Source organism: Halichoerus grypus, chromosome 1 (assembly GCF_964656455.1).
Source record: "Halichoerus grypus chromosome 1, mHalGry1.hap1.1, whole genome shotgun sequence".
Taxonomy (NCBI): domain Eukaryota; kingdom Metazoa; phylum Chordata; class Mammalia; order Carnivora; family Phocidae; genus Halichoerus; species Halichoerus grypus.
Genome location: NC_135712.1, coordinates 160,849,292 through 160,867,609, shown reverse-complemented (window position 1 = coordinate 160,867,609; position 18,318 = coordinate 160,849,292). Strand labels below are relative to the sequence as shown.

The 18,318-nt window shown below is 53.5% G+C and overlaps 1 long non-coding RNA gene across 3 annotated transcripts; it reads left to right on the top strand.

The window, feature by feature from the left end:
* Window positions 1–382: 382 nt before the first annotated feature.
* LOC144382220 (uncharacterized) lies at window positions 383–18,020 on the top strand. Of its 3 annotated transcripts, XR_013448712.1 has the most exons (3): window positions 383–494; window positions 799–971; window positions 13,935–18,020. It is a non-coding gene; the product is annotated as an uncharacterized LOC144382220 (long non-coding RNA). The 3 variants fall into 3 exon arrangements; XR_013448713.1 differs by lacking the exon at window positions 383–494 and having other exon boundaries at window positions 537–971; window positions 14,248–18,020; XR_013448711.1 differs by lacking the exon at window positions 383–494 and having other exon boundaries at window positions 537–971.
* Window positions 18,021–18,318: the final 298 nt, after the last annotated feature.

Here is an 18,318-nt window from a genome sequence, read left to right as displayed (position 1 = left end):
CCTCCCGGGCGCCACCGAGCCCACAGCCGAGCGCCCCGGACAGGGCCCGAGCCTGCGGCGCAGCGGAGAGGCGGCCTGCGCCCGGGAAGGGCTCGGCAAAGGGGAACGGAGGGGTGCACCCTATGCTGCGGGAGCGCGAGAGGAGGGGGGCACCCGGTTTGGGGGCGAATAGCGCGGGTCCCGGGGGAGGCCGCGCGGCCCGGAGCTTTGGGGCCGGCAGCCAAGAGTGCGCCACGGCCACCCAAGCCCTGAGCGCGGTCAGGGGGCCCCTGGCCTGCCCGCAGGACCAGCTTTAATTTGTCCGAACTAACACAGGGCACGCCCTCACGTGGTCGGCTGGGGCAATGTGAAGTGTGCTAGGACATCTCCGAGGGGGGTCTCCACCCGCGTCCGAGGGGACGGCGGCTGGAGGCGCCCTCCAGCTGCGCGCGCGGGGTCTTGTTATGCCTCAGGGGCCTGAGCACCGCCCGGGACGAAGTGGGGGACGACCGCAGGTGTCTCTCTGCGGACATTTCCTAACACTCCCCCCCCCCCCCCCCCCCCCGGCACTGGCGCTGATGCTCCAAGTGCCCCATTTTGTGCTGTGCAAGTAGCCGCCACCGTTCGCCCCAAAGCCAAATGGCGGTTCCATGGTGGAGCTGGTGGAGCGAGTGTCAGGCTGCGACCCCCGAAGGAGTTCTTGGACAGGGTGGGGGAGGGGAGGTGCTGCGGCCACACCCCTCCCCCTGTCGTGCGGGAAGGGCGATGGAGAGCGGGTCCCGGAGACTGCTCTCCTAGCTCTCTCTCTCGCGGTACCAGGCGAAATTCTCCGCGGGGGCTTGTGCAAGTCTGGCGGCTCTGAGCTGGGCGGGATGCCGCAGAACTGGTGCCGAGGAGGCGCCGAACAGTCTTTCTCGAAGCCAAAGAAGCCTCTACTTGGGGAAGCTGACACCATGGGGAGACACCCCGGGAGGAGAGCTGATCCCTTTGGAGTAAGTGATTTTAGGCCCGAGCATGGAGGGGTGGATAGGACGGGATGGTAGAAATTGGGGTTCCAGGGTGGAGAGAGCTGGAGGCCATGAAGTCCGGGAAGGGGAAGCGCGGGGGTGGGGGCTGGTGTTCTGGGCCTTCTACCCCAAGAGGCCCCTGTCTGCACGCACCCTTTTCCCAGAGCAAGCACAGACCCCATTTGCCCCTCAGGCAACTAGTGAATAAGGCCCAGGAGAGGAGGAAATTGAAGCTGGGAAATGTGAGACCCGGGTGGGTTTTTTTGGAGGGGGAGGGCGGTCAGTGGCATTGAGCCAGAGGAGGACTTTGTCCCCCAGGGCAGTGAGTACAGCCCATAAGGAGAAGGAAGATAAACCCAGGTCCCTGCAAAAAAGGCCAAGCCCCTCGCCCAAGAAGGAGGAACCCCCATCCCCCCCCCGCCCCCCCCAGTGAACTGTATGTCAAGCCAGGAAAACCTTGTCCGCCTAAGACCTCAGCCAAGGTGAGGAAAGACCATCAGGAATCTCCTAGCAGAGACTGGGGTGGGTTTCTGAAAGCACCTGTTGGCTGAGCCCTGGAGGTGGCTGGGGAGCAGAAAGGTCTTGCAGAGACGGCATGGCTTGAGCAAAAACCACAGGTTCCGGAAATGCGAAGTGTGTGCAGGTTAGGCGACATGGAGGATGTAGTGCAGTGAGAGAGAAGCAGTAAGGTGGAGCTGCCGCAGCCGCCGAAAAGTGTCTGTCCAGGAGCAGAAGCCGTCCTAGACGGAGCAGAGGGCACGGAGGTGGGTATGGCACCCCCTAGCACTGTGGACCAGGGTGCTCGGAGCTGGGGCTGGAACAGGGACACCAGGAAGAGAGCTGGCCCCAGGAGACCAGCTGGAGCGGGAGGCAGCCAGGTGACTGGCCTGGAGGGGCTTGAGCTTGGTTTCTGAAAGGTCAGAGGAAGAGTAGAGGGTGATGCCCTTGGTGGCCCCCCAGCATGGGCAGCAAGGGCACCCTCAGACTGATATTTGCCCAGCCATCCTGGAGAGAAGGTCGCTGGAAATGTGAATCTGGAGCTGGTTGCAGCAGCAGCCTGGGTCAGGGCTGTCTTCCCGGGGTCACTGTGGAGGGAAGAGGAGGATGTGGAAATGGTAGGAAAGGAAGGGCTGCTCCATGGGAGACAGAGGAAGAATGGTCAGAGAGGAAGGAGGGACGCAGGTGTGGCTGCTGTCCCGGAAGCTAAGGAGGAGAGAGTTTCAAGAAAGAAGGGCCTGTCTGTCACAATGCAACGCATTCAGACAGTGGATTGATCAGTCGGCAGAGTGGGCAGGTTCAGTGGAGCTGGAGAGACTGGGAAGCTTCCAGCCTCTGAGACCCTCTGGCTGGGATCTGCCTGTTTTGCCCAGTGTTTTAAAAACAAAAATGAAACGACTAAATTAGGTCCAGGATTGAAAGATCAGGTGATTTCAGATAAAAAATGTCTCCAGATTTCAGCTTTCCTTTAAAAAAAAGTCTGAAGATTCACCCTGGGTGGGGGCAGAAGGAACAGGGCCTGAGTAACTGTTACCCCTCTAGATGGGCCAGACTCCCAGCACCTGGTCAGTTTGGGGGGTGTGGCCAGTGTGGGGCAGATGGAAGGTTCTTCAGCCCGGGGGGAGACCTTGCTGTAATTGGAGGGGAGAAGGAATCAGTGGAGGGCATGGATATGTGCAGGCAGGGCAGTGTGACCCAGGCCATTGGGAGGACGTAGAAGACAGGGCTCAGAGTCCACACCAGCCCTGGTGGGCTCCTTGGCCTGCTCCTGGTGGAGCAGGTGCTTTTGCTGCGGGGAGGGGGGTGCTGCCTGTGGACGTGTGGAGCAGGGCTCTGGGAGGCTAATTCTAGGGCCTTGGGAATTGGCAGAGACCAAGTGGTTTCATCCCACTGGCCTCGTCATACAGATGGGGACACAGGCTTGACAGGCTTGGGGGACGGAGGATAGTGGCTTTGTCCAGTTAGCCAGGATTCTAGGCCTGGAGTCCTGCCAGCCTTCAGGGATGCTTCTCAACCCCCACACTCCCAGGCAGCCCCCCGACCATCACCCTTCTAAGGAAACGCAGGTGGGGAAGGCCTCAAGTAACCAATGAAAAATGATGGAATCTGGAGAAAGAAACATCTGGAAGTGGCTAGGGCCTAGCAGAGATGACCCCCTCCTGCATCCACCCCAGGGCCAGACCAGTCTTGGAGTTAAGCTAGGGGCAGAATCATGGTGGGTAGGTGGGTCCTCTCTCCTCCAGTCCTGGGGCTCCAAACACTATCCTTACACCGATGACGCCCCGTTTATGTCAGCCCTCATTCCCGTCTCTCTCCTGACCACAGACTGGCCGCCAGCTGCCTGCCGCTAACTCCGCTGGGATGTCCAAGCACATCTCTTTCCGGGTGGTGGCTAAAACAGAACTCTGTTTTCTCTTGCAAACCTGCTCCTCCCCAAGGTTTCACAGATAGTTCTAGCCCCAAAGCACAGACTCGGCCCCGATTTCTTTTCTCCTCTACCCTCTCATTCAACCTATAGATTCCTGTCACATCTGTTCCCAAACAGGTTCCTCTCCAAGCCCCCAGGTCTCCACCCTTCCCCTCTGGGCTCTTCAGGCCTCTCCACGCAGCAGCAGATGGAGAGGCTAACACAGAAGTCTGATCTCCTGCATCCCCCCTCTGCCGAAGGGCCTCGGGCAGCTTCTCATCAGACTTAGGATGAGTCTGCACTCAGCTGCACTGGCCTTTTTGTTCCTCACACAGACCGGGGGCGGGGTCCCACCTCAGGGCCTTTGCACTTGCTGTGTGGCTGACTGCAGTTACTCCCATCTCAATCCTTGAGAGCCTCTTCAGGGTAGCCGCCTAGTCAGCCTGGCTGAATACCGCTTGAGAATTCCTGTATCACATCACCCTGCTTGATTTTCTTCATAGCACTTATCATTATCTGACCCTGTTTCATCTATTTACACGTGTACTGGGCGCTCTGTAAGAACAGAGTTGGGTCTGCCTTGTTCCCCGCCCGAGCCCAGCCCTGGGCACACCCCCTGCCTGGTTGCTGCCCCTGCTCACTGCCGCCTGAAGATTTGCCTGCAGCTGCCACACCAGGAATGTGGGCTGGGAGTCAGGAGTTCCTGGCTGGGCTTGGACCCTGGCACTCCCACAAACTTCACGTGTGACCCACAGCTCCCCCCACACTACTCTGCCCTCAGCTCCCCAGTTTGTGAAAAGGGGTTGGATGTGTGCAGCGCCCTCCAGCTTTGGCAGCCTGAGTTTGGACTTCTGAACAGAGATGCCCTCAAGAGAAGGGAGGACCCGCAAGAATACAGCCTTCCTGGAGGATGAGACACAAAACAGAGACCCTGTGTCAGGCAGAGTGTGGCAAGTCTGGGTCTAGGATGCAGAACCCTGGGCTCTGGGAGGGCTCCTGTGCTTCTGTCAGCCTCAGTGTTATCATCTGTAAAAGGGGTATCCGTCCTGGAGCTCAAGCGGAGGCGCCTCCACCTGGAAGGGTTTCAGATGGCCTGAGTGGGAGTCACCAACTCAGGGACTGGATTCAGAGGCCCTGCCGCCTGAGGGCCCCTCCCCAGGAAAGGCCCCGTTGGCTGTTACCTGCTGAGGTTATAGTTGAGGGCCAAAGAGTGTCTCCCCAAAATGTGTTTTAAACCGAGAGGTTGGCTTCATCCTAGGCCTGGACTGGGAGCGAGGGTGGCAGGGCCCAGTTTGGGATTTAAAATGTAAATAGAGAGGCATTAAGTACTTTTCAGCATTTAAGGGGAGACAAAGGGAAATTCACCAGGCGAGACTGTGGAGAAGGTTGCCTTTAAGATGCAAATGTGTATTGTGAAGGCCTGAATGGGGACGTTGTTAGGGGCCCTGGCCCCTTGCCCCCTGTGGCTGGGCAGTGGGCTCTGAGGGGCCGGTGGGTCTAACTGAACCCGGGAGAAGCGGCCAGAGATCAAAGGAGTGGACAAGTCGTGCTGAGGCTGAAAGGGTGCAAAACGTGGGGGCCGAGAGAGCTTAGAGTTCCCAGACGCCTCACTTGGAGGGAGCCTGCTGACCCCTTCAGTAGGAACTGGGCCCCAGCTCTGCCGGGAGACTGGGACAGGCCAGGGGGCTGGTTCCTAAGCGCAGCCGGCCCATGCTTAGGGCACCAGCAAAACAGGAGCCCCACAGAGGGTTCCAATAGGATACACATTGTTTAAGGATGGAGGTAGGTAGTGCGCATCAGGGAAGAAGCCAGACCTTTGTGGGACCTCACACAGCATTAAGTTTGGTTTTCATTCTGAATTGCATTAAGCAAGAGGGACGGCAGGCCCACGTGCACACGTCTGCATGGGGCCTCGAGGCACCTGGGGACCGTGGTTGTTGAGTAAGAATCCCCAACCTAGAGATAAGGCCCACAGAGGTGACAGAGTTGAGGATGATCGGAGATTTGCACCTGTCTCCAGAATTGAGCCACCTCCCACCTCCAAGAGCTGTGAAGGCTGCTGGACCGAGCAGTGAGCGGGTGCAGGAGAAGAGGGAGGTGGGGGCCCGGCCGGGCCGTGCTGTAAGTCATGCTGCCTTTCCCCAGGCCTTCTTTTCCCCCATTTCTTTAAAAGCCCATTAGTTTTTTCTCAGTAAAGTTACTCGTGGTCTAAAACTCAACGGTGCAGAAGGATGCGAAGTGAAAACAAAGCCCCTGCCCCTCAGTCCCACGGCCTGGACACAGCCCTGCTCCCGGCAGGGGCACGCGGCCAAACGGGCACAGTGGTGCCTTCTTGCTTTGTTAACCTGGACGGCTCAGCGGGCACATTGGGTGTAGCTTGTTCTTTGGAATAGCTGCGGAGTGGCCCACAGCCTGTGCCCGGCGCTTTATTTAACCAGCCCTGTTGATGGGTGTGCAGCGCTGTTTCAATGCTTCCATGACTCTCTTCACTAGCCTGGAAATATCTACAGGATTCATCCTGTAATTGGGGTTTCTCTGTCAAAGAGAATTGTTAACTTTTGGTGACCTGTGGCCAGGTTGTCCTCAGAGACTGCCCCTCCCCTGCGCCCCCCATTTCCCCTTCCCCTGCCCTGTGTCCCCACCTGGGGCCTGTTTCTGCGAACCAATGCCACCCCGGGGGGGAGCACTCAGACCTCAGGATTTGTTTTTCTTTGTTTAACTTTACTGAGAAAAAACTAAAAGCCAGGTTTCCCTTTTCATGTTTTGTAACCCCCAGCTTGCGTTACGTGTGCTCTTCCCTGGACCCCCATCTCAGGGACTGCCATCACTCCTCAGGGCCTTCCCCACCCCCCAGCCCGCCACCCCCACTGCCCCCTCCTGTGGCTGTGGCCCAGTCTAGCAGTCTGCCTTCTGCCAGCTTTTCTAACTTCATATCCCATTCTTCATCCCTGTCAGAGGCCTCAGCCGCCGCGTGTCTGCCTGGCCGCGTGGGCTCTGCGGCTCACCAGAGCCCTGACTCCCCCGCCCTGGGGGTCCTGGGGCTTGGAAGTGGGGTCTCTGCCCAGCCGTCCAGCCGTGTGCGGCACAGGGCCTGGCGCAGGCGCTCAGAGCTTGGACGAGGGCTGAGGGTTCGAAGGAGGGAATGAGCAGTGGAAGCCGGAAAATGGCTTCTCCAGGCCCCGCCCCTGCGGAGCTGTCCCCGCCGCCCAGGCTCACCCTTGGGCGGGGATCGAGGAGAGAAGCTCAGAGGAGCTGGGTCCCTAGAGCTAGGGGGGCAAGGCCGGGGTGAGAGGAGGGTAGCTCCCCGCCCGAAGCCTTCAGGGGGATTCCTTTCCTTGGGGGGCAGTCCTGCGCCTCCCCCGCCCCCCCCCCCCCGCCCCAGGGCCAGCTTACAGGCTCCGAGCGGGGAGCGCCGGCCGGGCTGGGGTCCAGGACCCCGCAGCCTCGCCTCTGCCCCTGTGGGAAGTGCCGGCTCGGAGGGGAGCCTGCCCCGCAGGGCTTGGCTTCCCGAGGTGGGCGATGCCAGAATGGTCTCCCAGCCTCAGACGCGTGGTAGAGCTTGACGTCTCTTCTCCACAAGCCTCTGAGGCCCGAGGAGCTGGGACAGGATCAAAAAACCATTCTGGGAGGGGGCTCCGGACAACCAGGACAAAACCTGACAGAGAAACCACCTTCCTAGGCCTTCGGGCGCCGTCAGCCCGGGCGGCCTGCTGTGGCCGCCGCCGCAGTGCCATCCCTGCCGGCTGAGGTGCAGGCGACGGAGCCTCGGCTTTAGCTCCCTTCTCACAAGCAGTCTCAGTTCGTGGACCAGCTTCCTTCCTGGGGAAGAACTGAAAGCCCTAACGGGTGGGAGAGCAGCCTGCGGCCCCCTGCTCAGCAGGTGGAGCCGGGGCACCGCACTTGCCAGGAATCCAACGTTCCCAGGCGGCTGGGGGGTGGGGGGGCGGTGTTTCTACCTCCACTGTCCAGATGAGGAAACTGAGGCTTCAGAGAGGTGAGGGAATGTCCCTGATGATATCCGGCCAGGAAAAGATGGCAAAGCACTTGCTGTTTACCCCATCGCAAGTAGCCCCCCTCTGCCACCTCCAGACACTTTCTCATACTTTGCTTTATACCACTTATCACTTTCTGAGATTATCCTGTGTCGTGCCTGTTGTCCCCACTAGAGCAGGGACCCTGTCTAAGTCATTGCTGCATAGGGCCTGGCACATAGTAGGCCCTCAATAAATATTTGTTGAATGAATGAGATGGGATTCAAACCCAGATCCGGCTGGGAGGCCTGTGCTTCCTGTCACAGCACCGACCCTACACGGGTCACAACTCAAAAGTGTTTGTGCACTGAGCCTGGCAGAGCGGACAGGGACCCCACAGGGTTGTGACACCTTTGAAAACCCTAGTGGAAAGCCTACTGCGATCTTTGCAAGGCTCAGAATTTTATTTCATAGTTATTTGCTTGTCCAAATTGGGGATCCTGAACTGGTCAAGAACGAGTTAACAAATGCCCTGGAAGTTTCCTCCTGCGATGAGGCGCCTCAACCTCAACCTAGACTCTGCTCCCTAACTGCCATTATCTGAAGGAGGGCCCTGAAGAGTGGGGACGTTATGGCTGCTCTGAGTAGCAGGTAGCAAAGACGGGCCACTTCGGACGGCCACCTGCCACCTGGCTCTGCCACGGCCTCCTCCTCCTCCCCCAAGTTCAATCCAGTCCTTCTTCCACTTAGAGGCAGCCGGAGGAGCTTTTAAAAAGGCAAACCAGAGCTTGTCGCTGTCCTACTTGGACCCGCCAGCGGCTCCCCCCCCCCCCCCAGGCCCTGCAGCCTTCAGGCCCTGCTGACCTCTTCGACTTTATCTCCCGGCGCTCCCGCCCTCCACGCCGGGCACACCCCGTGCGGTGCTGTACTGGGCTGCCGTACCAGGCATCCTGCCGCCTGGCCCCCCCTTCCCGACCACCCCCCTCGTCCGCACTAGCTCCCTCAATCCTGTCATCCTGATTCCTTTTCTCATAAGGTTCCTCTAGCTATGTGAGCTTTATTTGCTTGCTTTCTGTCCCCCTGCCTCCAAGACCTTGTCTGTCTTGTGTAGCATCGAATGATGAGAATCTAGAAATGAATCTAACTCCTGGCCCTAGTCAGGTTCCAAAATATATTTGGGGAAGGGGAAAAAAGCCCAAATCAATGCCTAATCTGGAGCCTGACATAAGTAGCTCTCAGAAAATGTGTTCCTTTACTCCCCTCTTATCAGGTCATCTTTCTTGAAAGAGGGGGCCTCTGAGGAATGCTTTGGGACCATCAGGGGATTGAACGGAAGGATCCTTAGCCCATGTCTTATAGTCTCATCTGCCCTGCACCTCCCCCCCCCCCCCCCGCCATTTTACATGAAGAAGCTGAGGTCCAGAGAAGAGGCAGGGCCCAATCGGGCCATTTGGATTATACTCCAAGTCTAATTCCCCGTCCAGTGCTCTTGCCCCACCTGACCCCCTTGTCTGTCCAGTTGAGAAAGCCTCAAAGTGGGTCTCTCTGTTGCCAGATCTTCACAGAAGCCAGGTTTTCCCCAAGCCCCCATCGGATCCTGCCCACCCTTGCTGAAACACTTGGGCAGCTTCCCATCACACTTAGAGTAAAATCCAAACGTCTCCCCACAGCCCAGAAGGCCAGGTGTGGTCTGCACCCTGCTGGTCTCACTCCTGTTCCGACCCCGGCTCCCCGTCACTGCTGGCCTCTCTGTCCATCCCTGGGACAGCCAAGCCACACGCCAAGGCAGTGCCATCGTGCTGCTGTTCCCTCTCTTCTCAGACTTTGACGGCCTTTGTCCCTTTGTGCCAATCAAGTTAATGTCCTCAGGGAAGCCCTCCCTAAACACCCCATCTGAAGTAGGGTTACCCCCCCACACCGCACCCCCACATCTTTCACAAATCACTTTTCCATGTTTTCCTTCACAGCACTTATCACTACCTGAGAGTTTTTGGATGGATAACCCTAGTTTCCCTGCCCTACCCTAAGATCAGCTGGTCTGGCCTATCACCAAATCCTCTGTACCTGGCACACGATAGATGCTTAATAAACATTTGTTTGAATAAATGAAATAAAAAGGGCCCTCGTGGGGTACAGAGATTTGGCCTGGTCTTTTCTGTCCCACGCAGTAAACTAGGTGTCTGGAGAGCCTGGGGGTGGCGTTGAAGGCTAAGACGGCATCTCCGCGCCCGCCCCCCCCCCCCCCCCGCACACACAGGACTGTCAGGATGGCCGAGAGGCGGCGGTTCACCGAGCCGAGCACCGAGCGAGCATTTGCAAGGACCGCGACGGCTGGCGTTGGTGTGTGCGGTGCATGCAGGCTCCCCGCGCACCGACCGGTGCCCGAGGAAGGGTGGCTTGCGGGGCATGTGGGCAGGACGGGCACGCCAGCTGTGGCCTGAGGGGCGGCTTGGGGTCTGGGGAGCGGGAAGGACCTCCTCAACGCTAGGGTTAATGTGGCGTAGTTCAGGTACGCCAGGGTCAGGAGGCTTGACTTTATCTCCCGGCGCACAGAGATACATATGCACATGTATATGGTCAGGGTCCGGGGTCCGGGGAGCGCCGGCCGGGCTGGGGTCCGGGGCCAGGGTCCGGGGTGGAGACCTCTGGGGGCAGAACGGAGAGGGTTCCCGGGACACGCCGGACAGATGTTCAGTGCGGGCTGCCGCGCTCCTGGCCCTTCTCTACAGGGGAAGCAGCGGTGAGTGCCTAGCCTTTGCCGTGTGCAGCTGCCTCAGTCAGGGCCTCTCCAGAGCGGGAGTGGAGTAGCCCCCCACCCCCCAGCCCCTCCGTGTCACAGGCGCCCCGGGCACTCGGGGGGGCGCCTCCCTTCCCGGCCTCTCTGCCCACGAGGCGGCGCGGGGCCCTGCGTTTCTGTCCCGCTGCCGCCGCCACCGGCGGCGGGCGCCCTGCCTTCCCTCTCCCGTCCGCCCCGCCGCCGCCAGAAGTCAGACCCGCCGGGCCAGGCCGGGTGGCGGCGGCGAGGATGCAGCCCCAGCACAGGCTCCACGCGGCCGTTAGGCGTTGGGCGCGCGCCCCGCCCCCCGACGTCACCGCCGCCGCGGCCCGGCCCCGCCCTCGTCTCCACGGAGACCAGCACGCTTCCCGGCGCCCGCCTCCCAACTGCAGTCCCGCTACTGCTCCCGCCTGCGCCTCGCGCTGCTGTGGACGCCGCTGCTGTGCGCGCCGTGAGCCAGGGTCTCCCAGACGCTTATTAACGTGCAGACCTGCAGACTGCCTTCTCTGAAGAGTCGGGCAATAGGTTCAGGGAGGGTCATGGGAATCTCTCCTTTACCAGGGCGATTCTTATGATCGATGAGGATCGGCAGGTTTGGGAAAGGAATTAACTAAACCCTAGAGAGTTTAGACCCTTGGGTATTGTTACTAGTAATCCAGGACCTGCATTAGAATTTTGCTGCAGCACGGTTCTCCTGAAACGTTGTAATGTTTCCCTGGGGTGGAGCCGAAGCCAGACTCCAGGGGTTTGTGCCCTGGGCACAGATCACCCCGGATAATTTGCCCCCCACGGGGTTGCAGTGAAGGAGGTTCTGAGAGGGTGTTGTGTAAAGGGCCTATCTCCCCTCCGCTCTCCCCAAGAAAGCCCCGGGAAAGACATTGCTTTGGGGACTGCCAATCCGCAACAAATCTTAAACTATCACAGAAGCTCTTAAACTATCACAGAAGCTCTGCAAAGCTGACACTGTCTTGGATCTTGAACTGGGAGGCTGAAAGAATATTCCAGCACCCACCTGTGGTCTCTCCCACTCAGGCTAGGCCACATCTAAGCCTGCCCAAGAGACCAACTGCTGGTCTTGGAACACCCCCAGAACAGATTTTTAGCTACCAAGAGTCCCTGCAGAGGAACCCATGGGTTAAAAATATACATACTGGGGCAGGCTGACCTGAAAGGTGACTTCTAGGGTGACATGGTGAACTGAAAGCTGGTGCACACCTGACTTAATGTAGCGCCAGCTAGCAGAGCTAGCCTCCAGAATGACCTTTTAACTGATCCCCACTGACCACAGGATGAAGGCACTATTCCTGATGCTGCCTTCAAGGCCTGTGCAACAAGCTCCTGCGGGCCTCTCCATGTTTGGAACCCACGCCACCAGCCCCAGTGGTTACAATGAACACCGGGGACCGGTGCTTCCCAGACTTGCCTGATCATAAAACCACTGGAGACATAATCACATGTAGAACACCACACTCTGCACGTCTCAGTACCTGGCTCACACCCAGCCTTGAGGTGCCCAAACGAAGCTCAAAAAAGCTGCAACCAATTCTTGGGCCCCTTTCTGGCTGGCTTAGGCTGGCTTATGTGTTAATCAACAACCTGCCTTTGTCGGTAACCCAGTACCCTACTCAGGCACACCAGTGATCAGGGACCACATTGTTCTGGGGAGTCTGTGCCTCCTTCCTATCCAGGTGAGGCATCCCGAAGGGCTGGGATATTCACCGTTTCCTCTGTGACCATATACATGTGCATATAATAAGGGCATGTGAAGAGCAGTTCTGCGGGTTCAGGCCTTGATTAAGAAAGGAAAAGGGGTTTTCCTTTTCCTACACAGAAACGCACAAAGCAGGAATAGAAATAAACCTCCGTGCCCACTAATACTAGTCTCTTGCCAACCTGTCATCTTACAGGGCCAGGGATGCTAGAATATAGTGACTCCCAGCTCCTTTCCTAGTTCCGTATGGGGCCTTAAGCCAAAAGCCTCTGCTGATGAATCACCATCTGGAAGTGTGGTTCTCCTGTACGCTTTTTAAAAAATACCAGTGCCTTCTCTCAGACCAACTGAATCCAAAGCGCTGAAGGTAGGGCCCTGGCATGAGGATGTTTTAAAGTTCTAGCTCTCCGGACAAGTCTAAGCATCATTGAGGGGGAGAATGACTGTTTTGGGTCATGTGTAAATACTGTCTTAGCAGCTCAAGCTCTGCAGCCCAACCTAAGGAGATGAGCTCCAGGGGCTCCCAGTGGTCAAAGGGGCAAGCTTCTGGGCATCCCGGCTTCCGGAATGGAGAGCAATCTGAAGCCAGGATAAAAGGGAAGCCTGGGAGGGGGCATATCACACTTCCCTGGACCATTTCACAGGGGAGGGAAGGGTGCCCAAAAGGCATTCTCTTTTCCCTTCGGCTCATACCTCCTTCCAGTAGCAAAGCTGGCAGAGGTGGCCCACAGGCTCTCTTACAGCATTTTAGCCAAAGAAATCATTCCTCACTCCTCCCCAACACTGCAAAAAGCTCACCCTCCATTCATATAAGGGAGCTGCAGGCAGAAGGCTACAGAACTCAGAACTCAGTAGCTCTCAACCTGGCCTGAGAGCTGAGTTTATATCCCTTTGTCTTGTGTGCTGTGTGATTTTGAGTACTCACAGCCAGGCTCCGCTGCAGCTGGGAGGGAGGGCTGATACCAAAGAGGTGGGGCAGTTGCGGGGAGACCTGGGGTTTCTGTGAGGCTAAGCCCTATTTTCAGGTTCGTGGACTAAATTTAGGTACTAACTGCCTCTGACCATTTTACATTAAGGGTGTCCTTTTTTAAATAAAATGTACGTAACATAAAATTTACCATTTTAATCATTTTTAGTGTACAGTTCAGTGCATTAAGTATATTCACAATGTTGTGCAACCATCATCACTATTTCCAGAGTATTTCCATCATCCCAAATAGAAACTGTACCAACTAAATATTAACTCTCCATTCCCTCTTCTCCCAACTTCTTTCTTTCCTTCTTTCTTTCTTTTTTTAAAAAGATTTTATTTATTTATATGAGAGTGTGAGAGAGACATCATGAGCGGGGGAGAGGGGTAGAGGGAGAAGCAGACTCCCTGCTGAGCAGGGAGCCCGATGCGGCACTCGATCCCAGGACCCTGGGATCATGACCTGAGCCGAAGGCAGACGTTTAACCGACTGAGCCACCCAGGCGCTCCTTCTTTCTTTGTTTCTTCCTCCCTCCCTCTCTCATTCTCTCTTTCTTTCTTTTGACAGCTTGAGCATGCAAGTGGGGATGGGGGTTGGGGGCACAGTGTGGAGCCTGATGTGGGGCTCCATCTCATGACCCCGTGATCATGACTCCAGCCGAAATCAAGGGTCAGATGCTTAACCAACTGAGCCACCCAGGCGCCCCAGGAGCCCTTGCTTTTAAATAATCTTGACTAATAGGAATGTTTCTCATAGACACCATTGTAATTCTAGGTTGCTTTTAGTAAGATTTCATCATGTTTGGAAATATCTATAGATTCTGGTAGTGGAAGATGTCACACTTACCTGTTTAAATTTAAAAGATTCTTTTAGCTAAGCCTTTTTGGGTCCCTTAGAGCCCGAGGGATGTGCCGTGGGGTTGGAGATCGGGTGGTGTTTTATAGTGTACCTGTTGCACAGAAATTTTCTTGAGGTTGGCAGGAGACCCAGTGTCCATCTATTCCATTCCATGACCAATTTGTCCTAACATGGGAATCCTTGGGTTAGGTGGTGAGCATTCCAACAACTTTTATTTTTTTTATTTTTTCTAAAGATTTTATCCATTTATTTGACAGAGAGACAGCGAGAGAGGGAACACAAGCAGGGGGAGCAGGAGAGGGAGAAAGAAGCAGGCTACCCTCTGAGCAAGGAGCCCGACGCGGGGCTCAATCCCAGGACCCTGGGATCATGACCTGAGCCGAAGGCAGACGCCCAACGACTGAGCCACCCAGGCGCCCCATTCCAACAACTTTTAAATGCTCAACCTGTGCCCACCAATTTTGTGGCTGCTTCTGAGATTCCCCTTAGCAACAGTCTTTATCTACATGAAACAAGACAAACATGCACATTAATATGTCAACAGTAACCAAGAGATATTATGGCTTGCAGGCCAAGAGAAGCCCCCTGTGTGTACCACCACCTGTTCCCACCATGGAAACTTGCACTGGAGAAAGGACTGAACCAGCAGACCTCAACAAATGGGGACTTCAGACTGCGGGCTCCACATAAATTAAGAACTATAAACTGTCCCGAACAGTTCCCATATGGACCTTGGGACATAAGCAAGGGCTGGGGGTTTCCACTAATGAAACAAGAATTGTGGTCTGAAACAAACACGAGGGGCTTGGGCTCTGGGCAGAACTCTTTCACAGCCGAAGCTCACCTGCCCTGAAATCCCCCTGTCCCCAACTTCTATTTTCAGTTTCTTAGATTTTTCCTATTCTAGGCACTTGATATAAGTGGAATCCCACATTACATACCCTCTATGTCAGGCTTATTTTATTTAGCACAATGTCTTCAAGGTGCATCCATGTCATAGCATGTTTCAGAATTTTATTCCTTTTAATGGCTGAGTAGTATTCCATTATATATTCCATGGAATACTATTCAGCCATTAAAGGAGTAAATTATCACATTTTGTTTATCCATTCATCTGCTGGTGGGCACTTGGATTGTTACCAGCCTTTGGCTCTTGTGGATAATGCTGCTAAGAATATGATGTATGTGTATCTCTCAGAGTCCTAGCTTTGAATTATTTGGGGTCTGTAGCAGGAGTGGAATTGCTGGGTCACATGGTAATTCTACATTTAACTTGTAGCTATGTTTTTGTTTTTGTTTTTTTTTTTTGGTAGCTATGTTAACTCTTTGTTTTTTTTTTTAATTTATTTTTATATATTTTTTTAAAGTTTTATTTATTTGATAGAGAGAGACACAGCGAGAGAGGGAACACCAGCAGGGGGAGTGGGAGAGGGAGAAGCAGGCTCCCCACTGAGCAGGGAGCCGGATACGGGACTCGATCCCAGGACCCCTGGATCATGGCCTGAGACAAAAGCAGACGCTGAATGACTGAGCCACCCAGGTGCCCCTATGTCAACTCTTTGAAGAATGGCTAAATATTTTCCACAGCAGCTGCACCATTTTATATTCCCTCCAGCATGCACAAGGGTTCCAGCTTCTCCACATCATTGTGAACACTTATTTTTTATTTTGTGTAACAGCCACACTAATGGATGTTGGGTGCTTTGGATTTGCATTTCCCCAGTGACTAATGACATTGAACATCTCTTTCATGTGCTTATTGGCCACCTGTTTATCTTTGGAGAAATGTCTATTCAAGTCCTTTGAACATTTTTGAATTGCACTGTTTTGATATTAAGTTGTAGGATTTCTTTATATACTCTGCTATTAATCCCTTATCAGATATATGATTTACTAAAGTTTTTAATGAAGTCCAACTTATCTATTTTGTTGTTGTCTGTGCCTTAGTGGTCCTATCCAAGAAATCATTGCCAAAGTCACTGCCATGAGGTGTCCCCCTATGTTTTCTTCTTTTTTTAAATTTTATGTATTTATTTGACAGAGGGAGAGAGAGTGCACAAGCAGGGGAAGGGCAGAGGGAGAAGCAGACTCCCCCCTCCAAGGAGGGAGCCTGACTCGGGGCTCAATCTCAGGACCATGAGATCATGACCTGAGCTGAAGGCAGACGCCCAATTGACTGAGCCACCCAGGTGCCCCTCTACGTTTTCCTCTAAGAGATTTACGGTTTTAGCTATCATTCTTTGCTCCATTTTGAGTTGTGTCTATAGTGTTAGGTAAGGGCCCAACTTCTTTCTTTTGCATGTGGCTATCCAGTTTTCCCAGCATGATTTGTTGAAAAGACTGTCCTTTCCCCACTCAATGGTCTTGGCACCATTGTTGAAAATTAACCGTATATGTAAGAGTTCTCTTTTTTTTTAAAGCCCAACATGGGGCTTGAACTCACAACCCTGAAATGAAGAGTTGCATGCTTTACTGACTGAGCCAGCCAGGTGCCCAAATAAAGGTTCATTTCTGGGCTTTCTATTCTCTTCCATTGGTCTATATGTCTGTTCCTGTGCTAGTACTACATGTTTTGATTACAGTTTTTTTTTTTTTTTTTTTTTTAAGGAGACAAATTTATTGAACATCCTGCAAAGGAGCAGCAGGTAGGACAGCAAAGGAGAGACTGCCTACACTAGTGTTTTTGCCTTTTTTTTTAGAGAGGTGGGGGGAGGGGCAGAGGGAGAAGGAGAGAGAGAATTTTAAGCAGGCTCCGTGCCCAGAGTGGAGCCCGACATGGGGCTGGATCTCACCATCCTGAGATCATGACCTGAGCCAAAATCAAGAGTCAGATGCTAAACCGACTGAGCCACCCAGGCGCCCTGATGGGTTTTTCTATTCCTGCAGAAAACATCGTGAGATTTTTTTAAAAAAGATTTTATTTCTTTCACAGAGAGAGCGACTATCCCAAGATTTTGATAAAGACTGCATTGAGGGGCGCCTGGGTGGCTGTCAGTTAAACGTCTGCCTTCAGCTCAGGTCATGATCCCAGGGTCCTGGGGTCGAGCCCTGCGTCGGGCTCCCTGCTCCACAGGAAGCCTGCTTCGCCCTCTCCTGCTGTCCCTCCCCCGGCTTGTGCTCTTTCACTCTCTGTCAAATAAATAGTCTTAAAAAAAAAAAAAAGACTGCATTGAATCTGTATAGTTCTGGGTAGCACTGTTACCTTAATATTAAGCCTTCCAATCCATGAAGATGGGATGTCTTTCCATTTATTTAGGTCTTTAATTTCTATCAGCAACGTTCTGTACTTTTCAGTGTGTAAGTCTTACACCTACCAGGTTGTTTATTTTTAATATTTTTATTCTTACTGATACTATTGTAAATGGAATTATTATTTTTTTTTAAAGATTTTATTTATTTGACAGAGAGAGACACAGCAAGAGAGGGAACACAAACAGGGGGAGTGGGAGAGGGAGAAGCAGACTCCCCGCTGAGCAGGGAGCCCAATGTGGGGCTCGATCCCAGGACCCTGGGATCATGACCTGAGTTGAAGGCAGATGCTTAGCCAACTGAGCCACCCAGGCGCCCCGGAATTATTTTCTTAAATTTACTTTTTGAATTATTCATTGTTAGTGTATAGAAATGCAACTGGGGACCCCTGGGTGGCTCAGTCATCTAAGCATCTGCCTTTGGCTCAGGTCATGATCCCAGGGTCCTGGGATCAAGCCCCACATCGGGCTCCCTGCTCAGCGAGGAGCCTGCTTCTTCCTCTGCCTGCCGCTTCCGCCTGCTTGTGCTCTTGCTCGATCTGTCATCTATCAAATAAATAAAATCTTAAAAAAAAAGAAATGCAACTGATTTTTGTGTATTGATTTTGTTTTGCAAAGTTATTGAATTAGTTTTTTACCTCTAACTCTGTGTATATCTTTCAAGGCTTTCTATGTATAAGAGTGTGTCATCTGTGAATAAGAGATATTTTATTTCTTCCTTTCCAATTTGGAAATCTTTTATTTCTTTTTCTTGCCTAATTATTCTGCATATAACCTCCAGTACTATGTTGAATAAAGTGGGCATCCTTGTTTTGTTCCTAATTTTAGGGAAAAAGCTTTAAGGCTTTCACCACTGAGTATCTGTTTGCTGTTGGGTTTTCGTATATGGCCTCTGTTATGTAAAAAAAAGTTTCCGTCTATTGCTAGTTTATTCAGTGTTCTTATCACGAAAGGGTATGGTGTTGAATTGTCTTTTTTTTTTTTTTTGAGATATGATTCACATAATGTTATATCAATTTCAGGTGTACAACATAATGGTTTGATATTTGTATATACTGCAAAATGATCACAGTAAATCTAGTTAACATCCATCAACTCAATTACAAATTTTTTTCTTGTGATGAAAACTGTTTTTTTTTAAAGATTATATTTATTTATTTGACAGAGAGAGACACAGCGAGAGAGGGAACACAAACAGGGGGAGTGGGAGAGGGAGAAGCAGGCTTCCCGCCGAGCAGGGAGCCTGATGCGGGGCTCGATCCCAGGACCCTGGGATCATGACCTGAGCCAAAGGCAGATGCTTAACTGACTGAGCCACCCAGGCGCCCGTGATGAAAACTTTAAAGATTTACTCTTTTGCAACTTTCTTTCTTTTCTTTTCTTTTTTTAAGAT